This window comes from Dromaius novaehollandiae, chromosome 2 (genome assembly GCF_036370855.1).
Source record: "Dromaius novaehollandiae isolate bDroNov1 chromosome 2, bDroNov1.hap1, whole genome shotgun sequence".
NCBI lineage: Eukaryota > Metazoa > Chordata > Aves > Casuariiformes > Dromaiidae > Dromaius > Dromaius novaehollandiae.
Genome location: NC_088099.1, coordinates 110,387,457 through 110,394,573, shown reverse-complemented (window position 1 = coordinate 110,394,573; position 7,117 = coordinate 110,387,457).

Here is a 7,117-nt window from a genome sequence, read left to right as displayed (position 1 = left end):
TACTATGCATATTTGAGGCACATTGGCTTTCTCAATATTTGATAATGAGTAAGGCTGTGACTGATATTTATTCTTTGCAGGCACATACCAAGGATGAAAATTTATTCAAGGTAGGGATGCTAACATCTCTTTGCCAAGGCTCTACGTTATCCCAATTTTCTGGGGATTTTGTCAGTAATTAGTATATTTTTGTGTCAATATATCAAGTGTATTTTCATTCTGAAAGATAATTCCAGCCCAGAGAGAGACTATAATAAATATTTATTATGTACATGACGTATTGCTAATGAAGATGATATATTGCTAATGAAAAAAATGATATATGGTGAAAGCCTTTCTGAAATGAAGGCAGCAAATATTACACTTAGAATACAATTATTTGAGTGCTCAGGCATTATTATTATTATGGCTTAGTACTGCCTTCATACTACACTGAGCTCATCCTCTACAATCCCACAGGTTTCTTCCTGCCCCGCTGAATCCCATGGGATGATGAACATTGACATCTGTAGGAGCCATATCCAGCCATGAATTAGCCATGAAAGAAGAACATCCAAAGTGATTTTAAATGTCAGTAGCTTTGTTTCACAGAATGCCAAATCTGAAATAACAACAGATTGCCAAAGGAGTATTTGCCACTATTGATTCTAGGAGAAAACAACAAAAACTAAAATTCTATATTGAGATCAGCACGTGTGTTTGGGAGCAGTAAGGGCAGGTAGCCCCACGAGGGAGGTGAGCAGGAGCCAAAGGCAAGGGCCATGGTGCGGCCAGTGGGGAGAGTCCTCCCAAGGCAGGACACGATCCCACGGCTCCCAGCAGGGGAGCAGAGCAGCTCTGGCAGCAGGAATGGGGCTGGCTGCAACCTGCAGCTGATGGCTGAGAGAGCCCTGGGGCCAAGGCCGGGCCACAGGCTGGGCCAGGCAGCCTCCAGTTGGGGAGATGGGAGACACGGCCTGGCCCGGGGTACCTGCCCTGTAGCTCAGGAATGGGCCAAGGGCAAGGGCCAGAGCTTAAAATCTTAATAGGGATGAATACTCCCAGTGAACATCTGTCAAAGGAAGTCTAACACTCAATTCAATGATCTCGGAAATAAATAACATCAAATGAAGTAACACTCACTCTTCCTGCAAAACCCTTAATCCAGCAAACTTAAAACAATGCATTTTAGCACCAGCAGACATTAGCTGAGGTCATAAATTGAAGAAGCAAATTCTCCAGTCTCAAAAAAGCTTGAGCAGACTTTCTTAAAAGTAAATCAAGTATTTTCAATCCAGATCTATAGTATTTCAAGAGTATCCACAATATATCAATCACAGAAACTAAATGTTAACATATTTGTCAAAAAATCTACATTAAAAGAGGATATTTTAGCATTATTATATTCTGATTTTGGAATAGGAATGTCTATGATAGAAGGTCAATTAATTCCTCCTGGATAGCCTACATTAATATTTTGATGAGGCTTAATTATCAGGTCTTTCACACTCAAACACTAAATACTTTTATATCACTGTGCTATTCCTCAAAACATATTAAAGGCAAATACATGTATACATATATAATACACACACATACGCACACACAAGTATAGGTCCTGTCTCCCAAGTCCTGTCTGAATCAGCAGACTGTTTTCTAGCTAGAGCAAAATAATAATGCACAAGTGCTTTCTTTACCTTCTTTCTCTTTAGTAATTTTTTCCATCTGAAACACTCAGACTTTGTGTCATAAAATTTTACAGTACAGTACATTTTACAATCAGCTATATATAAACAAAAACAAATCACCATTTTCTTCCAATCCAATGTCATAAAACACATTAATTTTCTTTCTCTTACTATCTGAGGCATATGTTTTGGAATTAAAATTGCTTCAATCTCTTTTTTTATTATTCAAACATAGCATTCACACTTTATTAAGTATGACTTATTACGGATTTATTAAGCTATGGGGTGAATAGCTGTGTAGGTCATTTAGGACCTGTTCAGTCAAACTTAAGCAGTTATTGAAATCCAATAAAAAGTACCTTTCAGTCCCAGTGAGATAGACTGTAAGCACTATATTTGCTTACATCTTACTTAAGCATAATATTACTTAAGCATATTTAACATAGGTTCGTAAGAGAGATACCCTGATTTGTAATAGGAACTCAACAGTTGTCCAATTGTACATAAAAGCAATGGTATCTAACTAGTTATTTGCCTAGATCTCATTATCTTTTAATTAAACACAACATTGTGCCAAATAATGAGGCAGTATTCAGACCACTCATTAAGGCAGAGTTCCTTTTTATTTTTTTCAGAATAATATTAGGGCTCTGTTAGCTGCAATTTACACTTTAAAAATTTCTGACAGAAACCTAGTAACATTCTGCTGTCATAAAGGTTTGGCAAAAGCATCTTAACATTTGCAATCCAAATTAAGTTTTCCTCTTCAATTTTTAGATTAGTGCAGAAAAGGCTATCTATGTTAAATATAGGTTGTCAAATTTTGTATTATTCCAACCTGCATCCTAAGATGGCAAATAGTTTGCTCTATATCCAATCAGTAATGCTGAAAATTTCCCTGTTGTTAGCTCTGAAGTGCTTTAGAATGAACCAGTAATGACAAAAAAGTAAAGGTTCTTATTTGTCTATTATCTGCTTCTAAATCATAATTGAAATGTTTGATTTTTTTTCATTTCTTTTTTTTAAACGTTTGCTGGGTCACAAAAAGAATCATATTATTTGGTAACTTAAAATAGTCTTAATTGTTTTAAAGGAAGGTTTAATTGTTGAGGCAATGTAAGGATGTCAAATATTTCCTTATGTTAAAAAGAGATTATATTTTTATAGCTTTTAAAAATTTCTATTCAAGACATTTTAGCTCCTGAAATTAACACTCCCTTTAATCCACTTGAAATACAATAACTAAAAAAATAGGTACATATATATGTCTGTAGTTGTGTGAAAGAAAAACCATCAACAACTTAGCCCCATTGTAACCCGAATTATAGTTATAACTACTAATTATAGTTTATTTTAAAACTCAAGACCACACTGAGTAAAATCAAGCTTTTTAATAGAAATTTTATCAATAAATTAGAAGCTGTGAAAGAAAGGTATCATCCACACATTCAGCAGCTTTCTTTTATGTTACTTTTATTAATACCTTTAGTACTATTGTTCTTCCTGATTTAAATCATCTGATTTTGTTCTACTGAAACAACAAATAATCAGACCATAAAGAGATGTTAATGTTGCTTAGCTCTTCTATCTAATCAAAATAATAGAATATAAACTATTTAATACTTCCACCACTTGATTTAGAATACAGATTCCCAAATAACTTCAAGTAATTATCCCAAAAAGCTTGCCTATTCTCTAGATAGGGCACCTCTTTGTTCAGGATATCTGTGCATGCCCATCATTTTGCCATGGAAGTGGGGGGGGTCCCATGGAGCTGAAGGCACTTGTTGATCTTCTGTAAATGATTGAGACTCTCTTCTGCACTGACTGAATGACTGCAGACTGCTGCTGTGAGGGAATTTTATACATAACTAACATTTTGTTACTGAGTTTTACATTTTTATGCAGGTGGAAATCCTTTTCTTTTTTCTTTTTCTTTTTTTAACTATAAAGAGAATCTGATCATGAAAGCAATGCCTGAGGGAAGGTTTTCAGACTTACTCCCCACTCTTGGCTTTAGAGAACTCAATCAGCTAAGACAGAGAAACTAAGTATTACATCTGAAAACAACTCAAAAGTTTTATATCTTTACAAACTAAATCTTCTAAGTGACAACTTGATAACCAGCAGTGTATAGGCCAAGCTTTGAAATAAAGTACCTGAGAAATAAATGTATTTATGACAGAAGAGTGTTTACACTTTTTTATACTTATTATTCTATTCACGTGAACACTTACATTGGCTTGAAAGCCCTCACTCCTTTCATTCTTCATTGGCACAAAATCCCTTTCAGACACTGAGGTGGTTGTCATCCTCTTAAAATGACAGCTTCATCAGTTCAGAGTTGTCCTGACTTATAAGGAAAAAGTTCAGTATTTAAGCCAGTCCACAGTGACAGATTTGGATGAACTTCCTTCTGTGAACTTCACTTGCTAGAGAACAAAGAGCTGAATGATCTCAGAATACAAGGACTGGATCAACAAAAAAACTGACCTCTTCCTTTTCTCCACCACAAAAATCATATGGACTTATCCTTTGCCTTTCTGGAGAATGCATTTTCTTGGGATTAAGGAAACAGGATTCAATTCCAGTAAGTATGGGAAGAATTGACTGGGAAACGCTTTCTCAACAGGCAAGATCTTTTTGTAAAAAAAGCCTTTTGGGGGGGAGGGGGGTGTAAAAAGCACTTCTACAGAATCATTGTAGCACCTAATGTTTAAGAGTCTTCTCCCTTACTCACTTATACTCCTTTAAAGTAAATCTGGGATATGATGTTTATGAGGATGGTGAGCATCAGTGGCTCAGAGAAGGAGCCAGCAATTGCTGGCTGCCAGCCAAGATATTTTGTATTCACCTGTCTAGAGACAGCCAAGAAGAAAATACAGGCACAATAAATGGGCACATGTAAGAACTTTATGCCATGTGGATTGTGCACCTCATTCAGACCAACATCGATCCCTTTGGGAATCAGCAAAACAAGGCCAAAGTCTTTCTTTTAAAGTGGAACCATCCTCTACTGCCTGGAACATCAAGCCATTAAACAGCTTCCCATTCAATTCTTTTCTCTGCTTACTAGAGATCAGTGTGTCCTTCCTCCCCAGAAATGCCCTCCTGGGACAGAGAGAGATTTACTGTTTGCCTGTCTGTCTGTCCAATTCATAGTGGCAAAGAGAAAGATGGCGTCCTCCTGCTACAGCTAAACTGCATCTGAGAAAGATAATGATACAGAAGGAAAATAAGTTCCTGGGATAAGGCACTTAGCTCTGTATGCAAGTCCTAGAATTTGGACATAACTTAGAACTGTTTCTACATTTTATGTAAAAATATAGCTTAACATTAGGAAAAATACAAATGATGAAGGCCACTTAAAAATTTCTTGGATAGATTTGTATTATGTATATTCTGACCATCTTGATTCAGAGGATTGTGCCACTAAGAAAATTTAGGCTGGAAAGACCTACTTTTTGGATCTTGATCTGGTTTAAGTGTAGTTAGGAACATATCAGGAGCAGTCCAGCTCTGACTGAGAAACAAATCTATTGGGACACAAATTTATACCTTTGGGAACTTAAATCTAGGCACCAGAAGATGTTTAAAGGAAACAGTGAAGCTCCTGTAGAGTTTGGAGGGTGCCAGGATTAAGCAGTATCAATTTTTGCTTTGTTTACCAGATAAGCCTTCTACGTCCTTATTTGGGTTTGGTCCACAGTCTTTGAATAAACTTTGTACGTAGGTTTAAAGGAGCTTGTTAAATTTCTCTATAAGTTATTATAGACCAGATCTCAATAAATCCTGTTTATCATTCCTTCTGCATTGATATTGTCCTTGGCAAATGGCCTCAGTCAGTGATGCAGAAAAGCGTGTATGTTAATATTCTGCTAATGTGCAGTTGGGACCCCTAATGATTCATGCTCTTGTATAACAGACTCAGATGGCCTAAAGGAAAGAAACAAGATCATTACCAAAACCTCAGTATTCTCTCCACCTTATAATGTTTGTGCTCCGAAGATGATATTGCCTATTAGAGGCTCTGAAACACCCACTGAAAGCTGCTGTAGCAATTTTGATATTTGCATTTGAGCAGCCTCTAGCTATTCTAATCATTCCACCTACATGAAAAAAGGATGAAGGCCAAAAAAAGGTCAAAATGGAATTAGAAGATAAGCAAAAAATTAGAAGATGAAGAGGCTACATTAAGCACAGCCAGGATTATAGAGCATTTATAGGTCAGGGTTAATGTCCACTGTCTGAGCTCTAGACCCAGAGACCACTGCAGATGGTGGATTAGGTCCTTCAGTACATTGAAGGAGCAAGGAATTCCTCATAATATTTATCCCAAGCACCATTATTTCTCTATTCCTAGTTAGTCTAATGATAGCATATGACATACTATCATAACTTTCATAAAACTTGAGGATATGGTATTCAGAAAAAAGGAATCAGAAAATATGGGAATTCTGGAAGAGAAAGATTTTCTAAAAAGAGATGGTGTATAGTGCTGAAGTTTCTGTACATAATAAAGACTTTCCTGCCTTTTCACATATCTCCTCTTTTTCTAGATAGTATTTCATTTTATTGCTTTCTGTGACTGATTCACAGACCAAAAAGTAATGATAGATACTAAACATACACCTGATGGAGAAAACACATGCCATTATCATATATGATGGGAAGAAGGGATCATATAGAAAAAGCACAGGTTACTCAAATAGCTAATGAGATCTACTGAGCACCATCGATGGCAATTTTTCTCAGGAGAGCAGAACAAGAAAAAATTGTTAGTTGAAAAGCTGGACAGGTGTGTCCAGATAGGGTATGTGAAACCAATAGATTTAAAATCTAAATGAATGTGGTAGCAGGCTTTAAATATTACTATAAACAAGCAACGAAATAGTAACAACAGCTCAGATGTGCACATACACTGTATTTGATCTTTGGGCTGGGAATACTTTGTTTTCAGTCTGGCATTGGCCTCCTGCACAAAGCTCTTATTCTGATGTTAGTCACAGAGTCAGAAAATTACCCTATACAAATGCATATACAGGCATAATTATTACCTAACATAACATGTAGTGCTAGACAAAGAATCTGAAAATTTTAACAAGATTACCCAGGAAGACTATAAAAAAGATGTGGAAAAAATTCCTTTTATCTAATAAAACAAAAGAAATAAAGAAATGGGATGCCTGTAAAATCCTTGAATAGGATTCTCTTCTATAAATAAAGACCTTCCTTTGTTAGAGCACTTGCGTGAATGCAGTATAAAAGAAATTGTTTTGAAAATACAAAAGTAATAGAAATATATAATAGATGACATAAAATTACTACATAACAAAACAAACAGAAATCTCTATTGTCTTTTTCATTTTTTAATACTTTACACATTTTTCCTGATCAGTACATTTCATTTCAATATTTTTATACACTTCATAAGATATGTTGCAAAAAGT